The following is a 13,849-nucleotide window of genomic DNA, read 5'->3' on the forward strand; positions in this document are numbered from 1 at the left end:
CCGTAATGCCCCTTACACAATATGCCACACACCGTAATTCCCCTTACACAATATGCCACACACTGTAATGCCCATTACACATTATGCCACACAGGCCATAATGCCCATTACTCTATGGAAGTCCATTTATTTATATATGCAAAGTCTATCTAATTTATTCATGTCGCACGCAACCAATAAGCGAATGTCCAGATTTATAATCAATGAATATTATTTATGAATGTAAACGGATGAAACTGTATCATGGATTACAAAAATATAACAATACAGGTATTATAATTAATAATGAATATTTACTCCAGCATCCTTAAATACAATTAACCTCAGTGTTAAATAATGTGTATGTGAATACAGTGCGGGAGGCGTGGCTATACAGTAGCATGAACGAGCCTGATTGTCGGCCATTTTGGCCAGAACACATGTTGGTCTGCCGCATGGCATTCCGCCATCTTAGATTCCTCCACATGGCACACAAAGGAACCTTAACAACCTAAGGACTAATAACTGCTGCATGGCATTCAAACATAAACTGACTGTACTTTCATAATTTCTATCCACAACATTTACTCCAAATTACCTCTAACCTGCATCATGCGATACTCACAATCCTGAATATAACTTGCACATTCAGCAAACACACTTTACCTGCAGCATACACAATTGAATATCATTAAGCTACAATGTACTTCTCTGAACAGAGCACCCAAAATGGCACTATACAATCTATGGCCTTGCTATATCATACTCACATCACATGCCGTTACACACACACCTTTAATACAAAGAATCCAGACAATAGTGGACTACTCTCACAGCACATGTTTCTTACATTTACATCCGATTATCTAGATACTCTAGCCAGTCAATATACTTTAAAAGCTTTCAGTTTCACAACCACACTTGGACACACATTGGCTAGTTTAAATATCCAGACACTTAGCAAACAAAAGGAAGCTATTTACACTCCTTGCATACAAAAGATCCAGGAACTAGGCCTTTGCTTTGCCACATGGCAGCAGCAGGCTTAGGCCTCACTTTGTCCACATGTAAACGTACACGGCTATATCTTCCAATTTAAGCATGTCTATCCTTATTCTACCAACCGCTGCTATACGTAGCCACCGTGAAACACATCATACTACTCATACAATGAAATACAACATTCCTGGCTATGTATTATTGAAGCTAGAATACATCTTTCCTATATCTCACACGTAGCTCTCTGCATCATATTTCTCCTAAACATCCAGTCCATTAATCATATCCTAGTCCTGGCGCACAATTCAGTTTGATGATACATATTTACTTATCACGTCCAAATCCACATGTGATGGAAGGAACCTCCCGGCGAGGCCAGACCCATCCTCTCTGCGTCTAGTTCGAACAGCAACTGCCTGTGTGCTTTTCTCTTGCTTTTCAAGAGAACTCTCGGGGAAGGGGAGAATCCATTCATTCACATTTGTTTACGGTATCCTGTGACTGGCTCAGGTGAATCCCTTTGTCTTTCCAGAGACCATTCATCACACTCTATCAATAGCCTATAGACACGCCCCTCTGTTACTGTACCTTAATCTAGTGTGAACTTATAATTTGTTATAACATATGAGTGTAACATGATATGAAATTCTAATAACTGTCATCTGACAGCTAATGTAATTTCGCTCATTTAGAGACCAAACTTGGCATATGGGATGAAATGTGTAACTTGATATGCAATATTTCCTGGCTTATGGGATAAAATGATTATTTATCTATGACTATATTAATGTTATTGGCATGGTTAAAATTATAATTATGGAAATTATATGCTGGGAAAAATTAGGCATTGACAGTCGTCCCTTTGACAGTATATAAAACTGTCACATTAAAATTAATAATGCATAATTTCCGCATTAATTTTCATAATTCATAAAATTTCAATATTTTTATAAAAATATTTTTCATTGATAAAAAAATATTTTTAAAGGGTGGAACTTATGTGTATATGTAGAAAGAAGGGGATGTATCATTTTTGCGCAATGGCTTAATCCTAGATTAATAATAAATGGGGGAGTGCATTTACTTAACGCCGGCATGTCCAGACCATGACCTCACAATAGTTGTAGGGCCACAGCCCAGACACACACGACTGAATGATACATTTGGGGAATGTATGTGTAGTCTATGTGGGTGTAGTGTTCCTGCATAGGTGTTGTGTTACCTACCGCAGGGTGTACAGGGTTGAACAACCTTCATATGTCCTACAAAGGATGCTGGGAAAACATTGATGAACAATCATAACAAACAATTTAACAGAGTATTATAAAGATTTCCTGAAAGAGTGGAGAACAGTCATTTCTCCTTGGGCAGTAGGGGATTAAAAACCTGAATAGGGTCCCAGGACAAAAACCTTCTACGCCCTTTGGGTCATTCCTAATGTCTCTTGACATTTAAAACTTAGGTCTAAAAAGTCTCTAGTGGGTCTTCTGCGCATCATGACGTGGGGTCGTCTAGGGGTCATCATTCTCTTGGTCGGCTTGTGTATTTCGTCGGCTCTTGGGGCTTTCTAGCTGGGTTCCTGTCCAGTCATCTGTCGGGATCCAAGTCGTCATCTTGAGGACCATCATCTGTCTACGGCTGGGCTCGTCTCTCCTTCTCCATTGCATCTGTAGGAAAAAGAAGTATCAATATTTTTGGATTTCTACCTTTTTTCCCTACCATTCTTGGTGTATTGTATTCCATCCGAACCACTTGTAGACTTCCGATAGTTCTGTCGTCGACTTGTTTCCCTGCAGAGACATAAACAGAAAGAACTTCCCAAGCGTTAAAAGTATCCCGCCTCCCACATCTGCGAAGCTTCTACACTCTAGAGTGCTATTGTTTAACCCTCGCCTTACTGTCTTTTGACACTAGGTGGCGCTCTAATTTATTTAAGGGTATTTCTACCCTGTACTACCAAACTTCTTTCAATTTAACCTCTATACCACTCCATATATTTACAAATACAGTTGTCTGAGCCAAATGATCTGCGTTCTTCTTCGGAAAAATGTGACTAGAGGAAATCTGAGATATTTAGAATATTCAATCTCTCATTTTCCTCTTCTCTGTCTAAACACTAGGGACTATCAGTTACTTGACATCTGGACCTAACACTATCAATATCTTGAGATTTATAAATCTCATTTAAAAACACTGTTATATATCTCGTTGTCTAGGGGATGAAACTTTTTCAATGTTAGGTCCATACGCTCTCCATGCAATTAGGAGCAACAGGGGTTTCCAAATCCAATGCGTCACATTTGACCGGGTCCAATCACAGCTCTTTCCGGCTTAACTAAACAACAAACAGAAAAACAAATCTTTAGACACCTTACACGACATATGTCTGATTCTGAGAACCAACGAAACAAACAATGACAATCAAACAAACAAAAGAGAGTATGTGTAGACTAACTTCCATTTCTCCTTACTTGATTCCTAAGAACCTGGACTGACAATTACATCACATACAAGTCACCACTAGGTGGCTATTAACTTTTAACCACTTCCCGATATCTTATGTGTTTTACATACATATGTGTCATGGGAACTATATGTCATGTAATGAACAAGCATGTTTCAAAAACAAATTTCCCAATACGTCGTTACCCTGGTACCAAGGGCGGATCGTATGCAGTACTCCTTTGAATAGAACATGTTATCTTGTTCTCTACCTTTCCTTGTGTTCTATACCTGTATTTCTTACCATAGTCTAAACCTTCATGTGTTCGCTGTAATCTTATGTTCTACGTTTAAATCTTTAATCTACTTGTTAAAAAGGGGAGAAAGAAAGTTTAGGAGTCTTGTTAGCTACTGTTCTTCATTTGTGTGATATCTCTGCTTCTCTATACCTACAGCAGTTATTAACCTGGGGATGTAATTAACTTCAAATACAATTTGGTATTCTCAATTTATCTTGTTACCTTAATACTTATTACCTGAGTCAGTGTGAAACCAGTATACCTACTTCTCCAGCTGTGTCAATTTGGCATCGACCGTACCGTCTCTTACCACTTGGGAAAAACAGCATCCTCTCTGGCTGTTTGACTCCGCCTTACATTCGACTTATCTCGTCTCGGAGATGACAGCGGTCTTGAATATTACGTCAACACTTACTAATCCTTAACAAGGAGTTGACACAGGGTATAGGTTAGTCAGTTTCACAATTTCATCAGACACTTTAGGATAACTGGTCCCATTATATACGAATGGGGGGGTATTGCTATTCCGCTTCAACAGTCTAATTGCACTTATACCATCACTTTTCCTATTGCCATTTTCCTATACCACAGTTTTAAACAATCACTATGCCTTTTCTTACCTCGCGTTGATAAGAGCAGACATATTTTTCAATTCTTATTGTGTAATTCATCCGGTTCGAAGCTATCAACACTGGGAAATTCTAACTTGCTGCCTTGTGTCATTTTTATCCATTTCTTTTGGTAAACAACTGCTCGTTCACCGTGCTCACTGCACATAATGAAAGCTGTCGACCCTTCCGGTCGACTAGCTCCCTCCCTAACTTTCACGGTATCACTGCGTGACCCGTTATTACCCATAATTACAGGAATAAACGTTCACAGCTAGTAGATACCGGTGGGTTATTACTTGTCTGAGAGCTCCCCAACCACTCACTTCTCCACAAAATGGCACTATTCCGCAATCAAGCGTGAAGCCCACTATGCGAGGTAATGTTACTCAATCACCAAGCTCTCAACTAGCCGCGCACGTCTAGTTGACCTACAAGGTGCGGCCTAATTTTTCCAGGGTACAACAAACTTGTTTTCCTGTACCCCCAAAAACTGGATTTTCTAAAGTAGCTAATCGGATCACTGGGTTCCGATGTATCTTCTTGTACCCTCCTAGTGGATCAAAATAGGTAGTTCCACTGGAGGGGCAGTTCCTATGGGCACGTCGCCACGTGCACCCTTGTCCTACACTGGACTGTCCTACACTGGACTACACTGCGCTTGAGTCGTGCCGTCACACACCCGTTCGCCTCAGTTTTGTTTCACACTGGGCGCTATACACCTTGGTCTTATGCTTAAACTTGAAATATTTCTGTACAGAAAATCTTCCTAGGCTGGTAGCTTTTCTACTGGATGTCACACGAGTGTTCCCTTGACTATCAATGGGAATTTAATCAATACTATTTGAATTTCTTGAATTTTGATCAATAATAAAAGAATCCTGTTTGTAACTCAACAGAAGTCTTACTCAATATATCTGAATTGTAATTATCACTCAATTAAGTATCACTACCCATCATTGGGCATTTACCTGTACAGCGTACCTAGGCAATCACACGCGCCAGCACATGTGTCCATCACGCAAACAGTGTCTCTATGAGCGGCAGACGTTGACACCCATGTGTCCGAGTCCCGCCTTCTTTTGCATACTTATGTGTTCACACACTGCCACTTGGCATTGTGTCCCACAGTAACTTAATTATTCAAGAAATCCCAACAGTACACTCTTTCTATAGCATTTGTGGTTAGCAAGGATATGGCACTATGAATTTAACACCTCTTACAATACTGTAAATATCTCACATTCACAGGGGAAAAACAAATGCAATTTTTCTCTTAACATGTACAAACTCCACACAGTACAATACCTCTTACCAGTTTTTCATGCACTTATGCATTTGGGATAAAGATCACAATAGTAACAAAAAAAGAAATATTCTGTCTCTATTGTGCCTATTGAAACTACAGTCTCTGCTGGGAGAGTATAAATGAACCATTCCTATTCAAACTCTCCCTTTGGCTATGGTTGTAAATCTATTGTCTCAACACCTTAATTTACATCTAAATACCCTCTGGCTGGTACTTTTAAAGTTAACAAATTTTTCTTTGCATGTTGTTAAATGTTTAGGGGAAATCTGTCTTTTAGTCTGGAATAAAAAGAGAAAAATGTTATATATCATATTTGGTAACAATTAGTTTCAGTTTCAGGTTTAATACTTTAGAGTAACATTCACTTTTCATACTGCTTGGAATTTGTTAGCTTAACTGTAAATTTACCTGATTTTCCCTCGACTGGTATTTTATCTCTCTCTACTTTTATCTTTCTAAAGTTAAAATACTTATGACTCAATCCTATCAATTATGGGAATGAAAGTTTACCATTAAACACTCTTAGCACTGTACACTTTAACACTGGCAATGCTTTCCACCTTGCCTACTATTCTCATTACCATATGTAGAAAGGTATACTAAAATAAAATAAATTTATTTAGTAGAAATAGCATTATTACCCAGAGTTCTTTGCAACATACAACTATACAATGGCTTTCTCAGGTTGAGATGGTCTGCAGTAAAATACCTGCAATTTATGGCTATACATTATTCCCTTATAATCCGCTTCTGCGGCAATTATAAAAGATGTGCATTTATTTAAAATTTGCACTGCTTATAAAACAATTCAAATTTTGCTAGAACAATTCAACCTGAATCAGCCCTTGCCAATCATATCTGACTATTATTTAAAAGATAAACATAAAAAAAAAAATACCATCCCATGAGAGAAAACAAATTATTATAACATATATACTTATAGAATTGCATCTTGATATTTAAATATAAATAAATGTTTTTCCTTTTGTCCCAAAGTTCAAATTAGAGCTTTGTAATACTACAGATCCAACACAGGCCCCTAACCGGCAGTAATATGGAAACACACAAAACGCACCAGAAAAAAAAACAAAAAACTTTTTCTTCTTTTCTGGCAGATGATCCCACACCTGCCGATATTCGCAAACCTGCGCATATCCGCACATCGTCAAATGCTTAATCCCGAGGACTGAGGCCCCATCTATGGAAGTCCATTTATTTATATATGCAAAGTCTATCTAATTTATTCATGTCGCACGCAACCAATAAGCGAATGTCCAGATTTATAATCAATGAATATTATTTATGAATGTAAACGGATGAAACTGTATCATGGATTACAAAAATATAACAATACAGGTATTATAATTAATAATGATTATTTACTCCAGCATCCTTAAATACAATTAACCTCAGTGTTAAATAATGTGTATGTGAATACAGTGCGGGAGGCGTGGCTATACAGTAGCATGAACGAGCCTGATTGTCGGCCATTTTGGCCAGAACACATGTTGGTCTGCCGCATGGCATTCCGCCATCTTAGATTCCTCCACATGGCACACAAAGGAACCTTAACAACCTAAGGACTAATAACTGCTGCATGGCATTCAAACATAAACTGACTGTACTTTCATAATTTCTATCCACAACATTTACTCCAAATTACCTCTAACCTGCATCATGCGATACTCACAATCCTGAATATAACTTGCACATTCAGCAAACACACTTTACCTGCAGCATACACAATTGAATATCATTAAGCTACAATGTACTTCTCTGAACAGAGCACCCAAAATGGCACTATACAATCTATGGCCTTGCTATATCATACTCACATCACATGCCGTTACACACACACCTTTAATACAAAGAATCCAGACAATAGTGGACTACTCTCACAGCACATGTTTCTTACATTTACATCCGATTATCTAGATACTCTAGCCAGTCACTATACTTTAAAAGCTTTCAGTTTCACAACCACACTTGGACACACATTGGCTAGTTTAAATATCCAGACACATAGCAAACAAAAGGAAGCTATTTACACTCCTTGCATACAAAAGATCCAGGAACTAGGCCTTTGCTTTGCCACATGGCAGCAGCAGGCTTAGGCCTCACTTTGTCCACATGTAAACGTACACGGCTATATCTACCAATTTAAGCATGTCTATCCTTATTCTACCAACCGCTGCTATACGTAGCCACCGTGAAACACATCATACTACTCATACAATGAAATACAACATTCCTGGCTATGTATTATTGAAGCTAGAATACATCTTTCCTATATCTCACACGTAGCTCTCTGCATCATATTTCTCCTAAACATCCAGTCCATTAATCATATCCTAGTCCTGGCGCACAATTCAGTTTGATGATACATATTTACTTATCACGTCCAAATCCACATGTGATGGAAGGAACCTCCCGGCGAGGCCAGACCCATCCTCTCTGCGTCTAGTTCGAACAGCAACTGCCTGTGTGCTTTTCTCTTGCTTTTCAAGAGAACTCTCGGGGGAGGGGAGAATCCATTCATTCACATTTGTTTACGGTATCCTGTGACTGGCTCAGGTGAATCCCTTTGTCTTTCCAGAGACCATTCATCACACTCTATCAATAGCCTATAGACACGCCCCTCTGTTACTGTACCTTAATCTAGTGTGAACTTATAATTTGTTATAACATATGAGTGTAACATGATATGAAATTCTAATAACTGTCATCTGACAGCTAATGTAATTTCGCTCATTTAGAGACCAAACTTGGCATATGGGATGAAATGTGTAACTTGATATGCAATATTTCCTGGCTTATGGGATAAAATGATTATTTATCTATGACTATATTAATGTTGTTGGCATGGTTAAAATTATAATTATGGAAATTATATGCTGGGAAAAATTAGGCATTGACAACTCATTATGTTAAACACTGCAATGCTCATTACACATTGTGCTTATTTCACTTTATGCCAATGCCATAATGCCTATTACATATTATACCACACACTGTAATGGCTATTACATATACCACACACAATTATGCCACTGACACCATTTATGCCCCACATACAAAACATAGGTAACATGCTCCTTGCCAGGGGTTACATGCTCCCTGCCAGGGGTCACATGTTCCTTGCCAGAGGTTTCATGCTCTTTGCCAGGGGTTTCTTGCTCATTGTTAGGAATTTCTTGCTCATGGCCAGGGGGTTACATGCTTGTTGTCAGGAGGTTACATGCTCATTGCCAGGGGGTTACATGCTCATTGCCAGGGGGTTGGAAGCTCACAGCATGCCAGCACTCCTGGAATCCACACTTTTAGACAGCGATGTACCTGCTGCGCTCCCCTGACAAATGCTAGAGGTCCCCTGACAAATGCTAGAGTGGCACAGGATATCTATCTACAGATTTCAAGTGTCCAGAAACTCTGCAGGACAGACACCCCACTACCAGCTTCTCATGGCTCCTGTCCTCCAGCACAGTGGAGGAGGGAGGAGTGAGGAGAGGGGGATGGCGGCATGCCCTCTATCCTCCTCGGCTCCTTGAACTTATGCTCCACCAGAGCCGCCCTCCCTATACCCCTTCTTAAAGTGGTTGAGACAGGGCAAGTGCTAAGCTTTTTGGTACCACCCCTGCTCACTGGCTATGAAATCAGCTAGGTGAGTGAACCCACAGGCCTCCCAGATAGAGGGTCTATTTATTAAGCCTTGGAGATAAAGCACCAGACAATTGGCCCCTAGCTGCCATGTCATAGGCTGGGTTTTAAAAAATGACAGGAACTGTTGGGTTGGCACTTTATCTCTATCCAATTTATCACCATCCACGGCTTAGTAAATAGATCCCATAGACGCTGGCCTTGGCCATCTGACAAAATGGAGGTGACGTGCTTCTGTTTTGTGAAACCCCTCCAGCTGCATCTGTCAACCGATTGACGTCTGCAGCCGTACTGCATCCAAAGACGCAGGACCTGAGCTACACATGCACGCTTTAGGACGATGCATGTGCAGAGTACAATATATCGCTACTTGCGACATTTCCCTTAAGGTGACCATACACATGCAGATTTATCTTCAGATCTGGCTGGTTGGAACAAAAACATGGTTATGGATGAGAGCAAATGACACTTGACCATTTGCTTGGAAATGCTGGAAAACTGACACACTGTTACTCATCCATAACCATGGTTTTGTTCCAACCAGCCAGATCTGAAGATAAATCTTACTAGTGTATGGGCACCTTTACTGCGATGGGAGCTGAAAAAAGTCCAAAAGTTGTGCGTGCTGATTCCAAATGATTGCAATAAAACAAGAGATTCCTGTTGTGTAAATCTGTGTACAACACGTTTGGAAGTATATTACTCACTGGAGGTAATCATGATAAATACAGTCATCAGTTGGATGTATGGATTCATTTTTAATTTGTTTTATATCTGTATTTCATTAAATGAGTCATAAGGGGGGTGTATATTGTAAGAGAATACAGATTCATCAGTCTGATTGTAGTTCTGGTACAAGGTCCCTCTCTACTAGCATGGTGCCTGTAATATGAATGCATGCAGCTTCTTTTTATTGATGTGGATACTCCCACCATCCATGTGACTTAATGTCTCCTGCTGTCAGATGTAACACCCAGAAGTAAATTAAAATAGGTCACTGATTTGCATACAGTGTAAGTGTTCCTATTTAATTAAAACTATATAATAGATTGCTGCTGCTGCTGCCTATAAATTATCTGAAAGAAAGAGACAGGAAATTCACGTTCATTACACCACCATATATGGGCATACTGTAACGAACTTTTTTTTCTATTTGCTTAGTTATTAATTCTTATTGATTTTTTAAAAGATCATATAGGTAGAGAAAAATGGGAAAGGGCAAAGGGGAGGAGAGGGGAGACAGGAATATAAATTGTGTAGAACAGTAAAAGACTCCATGATTAACACAAACGCACTCTCTCATATGCTCTTTGTCTCTGTGTGTGTCTCTCTTTCTCATATATCCAATGTAGTTGAAGAGGTGCACTCACCCTGGATTTAGTAGTTTCATATTTCTTTTATTTACATCATAAATTTTTTTTTATGTTTTAGCTGTCAGGTGCAGCTAGGGTTGCCACCTCTCCCGGATTTCCGGGATTCTTCCGGATTTGGTGGCAACCCTCCAGGAGGCTTTTCCAATCTCCCGGATTCCGGGATTCTCCCGGAATCCAGGTGACTTAAAAAGTCTCCACAGCCTCCCACTGCAGGCCCGGCGCTGCTGCTGCCCCTGTTAGCTTCTGCAAGCAAGTGCCTCCGGCAGGGGGGTTTCACATTATTCCCAAACACGAGTCAGAGTTGGGGCCGGCGGAGATCACTTAGCCGCAGGATGCACTTTTCTGCTTTAGTTTTGGGAGCTGATCAGCCCCAGTATGTGGTGCCTGGGCAAGTCTGAGAAGGTGACCCTTCCCATCCTCTGCCGTCCGACAGTGGCATCACACAGCCACTGCACAGGGATTTCTGTCAGCCACATGGACCAAGCCGCAAACACCATCCTGCCCGCTCCCCAACTCCGGCAGTGAGATCACCCGCAGGAAAACCCGCTGACTGGACCAAGCTGCAAACTTCACCCTGCCTGCTCCCCGAGTCATTCCTCCCACAATCCCCTGCATGCATGTTGCACCTGTCATTTATCCACCAATTTTCTGCCTGGGTTAAACCTGCCAGTCCTCACCTACATCATTTCTAAATATGATTGATTCAAGTTTATCAGGGAGCAAAATCTGTGGGCTGGATTCTGTAATATTGAAAATCCTCTTGTTGGCTTCCAGAATGATTGCTTTTCTGAAGAACCCATGCCCACTTTTCTGAGACCACTCCCACTTTTCTGAGGACATGCCCACTTTTTCAGGCACGGGGGGGACGGGGGACGACTCCAGGAATCGGTGGCAACCCTAGGAGCAGCCTTCTTCAAGATATGACCAGCGGTGTAGCTAGGTGACGGTGCCTGGAGCAGGGGTATGTGTCGCGCCTCTAACTACAAGAGGTTTCCTGTGCTCCGGGGGTTCTAACCGGCTCCTTACCTAGAAGGGGATCTTGGGGACGGACCCCCGGCGATGGCGCACACCATCTTGGATAAAGCTTAAAGACTGAAATCCCCTAGGGGAGATGATGTCTTTTACAGGAGTCCAGAGCTGCTGGACAACTCCAAGTGGTCCCATTGTAGGGGAGTTACTGGAGGTGAGGAGAGGCACTCGTGGGAGCGGCTGAAGGGGGAAAGGCGCCAAAAACGGCAACCCTCCCCGCTGATGCAGAGACTTGGTCTCTTTATGTCCTGTGCTCTGGCGCCATTTCTCTCCATGCTGCGGAGCTGAAACTGGGCGAATTTCTACATAGAGGTCTCTCCTGGAAAGCGCTTCCCCCGCTAATCGCTGGCAACAGAAGAAACACAGATAAGTACACTGATACATTACTCTGTGCTTTGCCTGGCATTTTGCATTGTGTTTTTAACATGACTGACGAGTGCACTTCTGTTGCTGGGGAGGAGGGAGTGATTGGCATGTTTTATTATTGCAAAAAGTGTAATGCAAAAGTAACATGTGAACAAGGGGACCAGAGGGAATTGTGCCCTTCCTGTGATGCTGTTCTCTGTGGGTAGCGGGCCCTGAGGTCTGAGGTAGCTGAACCAGCCTGGGCTGTTGCTTTAGGAAGGTCCATGAATGCCGTAACAGAGGCTTTGAACAGGCAAAAGGATTCCTTGTTATGGTCTCCTGGCCATGACCATTCATCTCAGGCTTCTGGGGGGTCTGTTACCCCAGTGCAGGGGGACCCCATTTTACTGCAGGCTATGCAGGATACTGCTCAGGGTGTGCATAAGATGACATCCCTTATCGAGCATTTTACCAAATCCTCTGAGGATATTGCAAATAGGCATGCTTTTTCTACCCCCTCTCTTTTGAATTTAGATTCTGATGATGATGGGGTGTGTGAGGAGGATTTGGGTTGGACCCAGAGCGAAGAAGCAGATATTTCAGTTTCTGGCATTGAGGATTTAATTTTGGCTGTTAAGCAGGCTTTAAATTTAACGGAAGAGGAAAGCACAAGAGTGAGTGACCCAGCAGAAGAGTGAGTGACCCAGCTCAAGAGTGACCCAGCTCAAGAGTGAGTGACCCAGCTCAAGAGTGACCCAGCTCAAGAGTGAGTGACCCAGCACAAGAGTGAGTGATCCAGCACACCAGTCAACAGTGACCCAGCACAACAGTTACCCAGCACAACACCCAGCAGAGCTGTGCACTGTTCAAAAGCGTGGGAGAAATGGCACTGAATATATGAGACGCCAAGCCTTTAAAGACTCAACATCTTGCGTTGCGAGTATTTAACGTGGGCCTTTGCCGTTCGGCCGCGCTTGGATTTCCGAACACAGCTGGAAACTCGTGAGCGCGGATCATGGACTGCTTGGGGGCAGTGTTTGGATGGGTTCAGATTTCTTGGAATCTGGAACGCTCATTTCTGATCCTGATGGTACATCCGGTGGGGGCTGGGGATGGTCGCACCAACGTGAGCTCCGTCCATCCCAGGTCGGGGGCTCCCATCCCCGGCCCCGGAGATGAGTGAGTGGCGTGGGGAGGACGGAGAAAGGAGGGCGACGGTGTGCGCTGGGGATTTCCCCGAATGCCGGGGATGAGGAGAGCTGCGGACCGGCTGTGGACCGGACGCGACGGAGCTCCCCCACGGCGGCACGGGCATCGGCTGCTCATGTCGGAGCAGCCCTGCAGACACAGGACCTGCCTGCTCGCCGGCTGGGGAGGCGCTGTGGAGAGAAAGAGTGCGGCGCTCGATGGAGGAGAGGCTTCAGGAGAGGCCCTGCCGCACTGTAACCGCGAGGAGGACGCATCGACACCCGGCCAGTGGAGGCCGGCACCGCAGACTCCAGCATCGCCATCGGCCCGGGGGGGACCACTGGAGGAGGAAGATCATCCCCAGATCCCCCTCTACATGGATGGGAGTATCCTGGCGGGCCCGGTGCAGGTCAGGTCGGTGAGGAGGACCCCGATCACTCTTTTCCCTGCAGGCCCACCCCTGGCCCGCTGCCTCACCTAGGTGGGCCCCTGCCCTGGTAGTCTCACCAGCGGTAGCCACCCTTCCCTGCAGGCCTGGACTTGGCTCCCTGTCCCATTCTCTGGCCTACTGCGGGCCCAGCCTTGGCCCCCCCTGTCTCACCCCCTGGCTTGCGGCACCCC

Source organism: Crinia signifera, chromosome 3, assembly GCF_055691185.1.
Source record: "Crinia signifera chromosome 3, ASM5569118v1, whole genome shotgun sequence".
NCBI classification, from domain to species: Eukaryota; Metazoa; Chordata; class Amphibia; order Anura; family Myobatrachidae; genus Crinia; species Crinia signifera.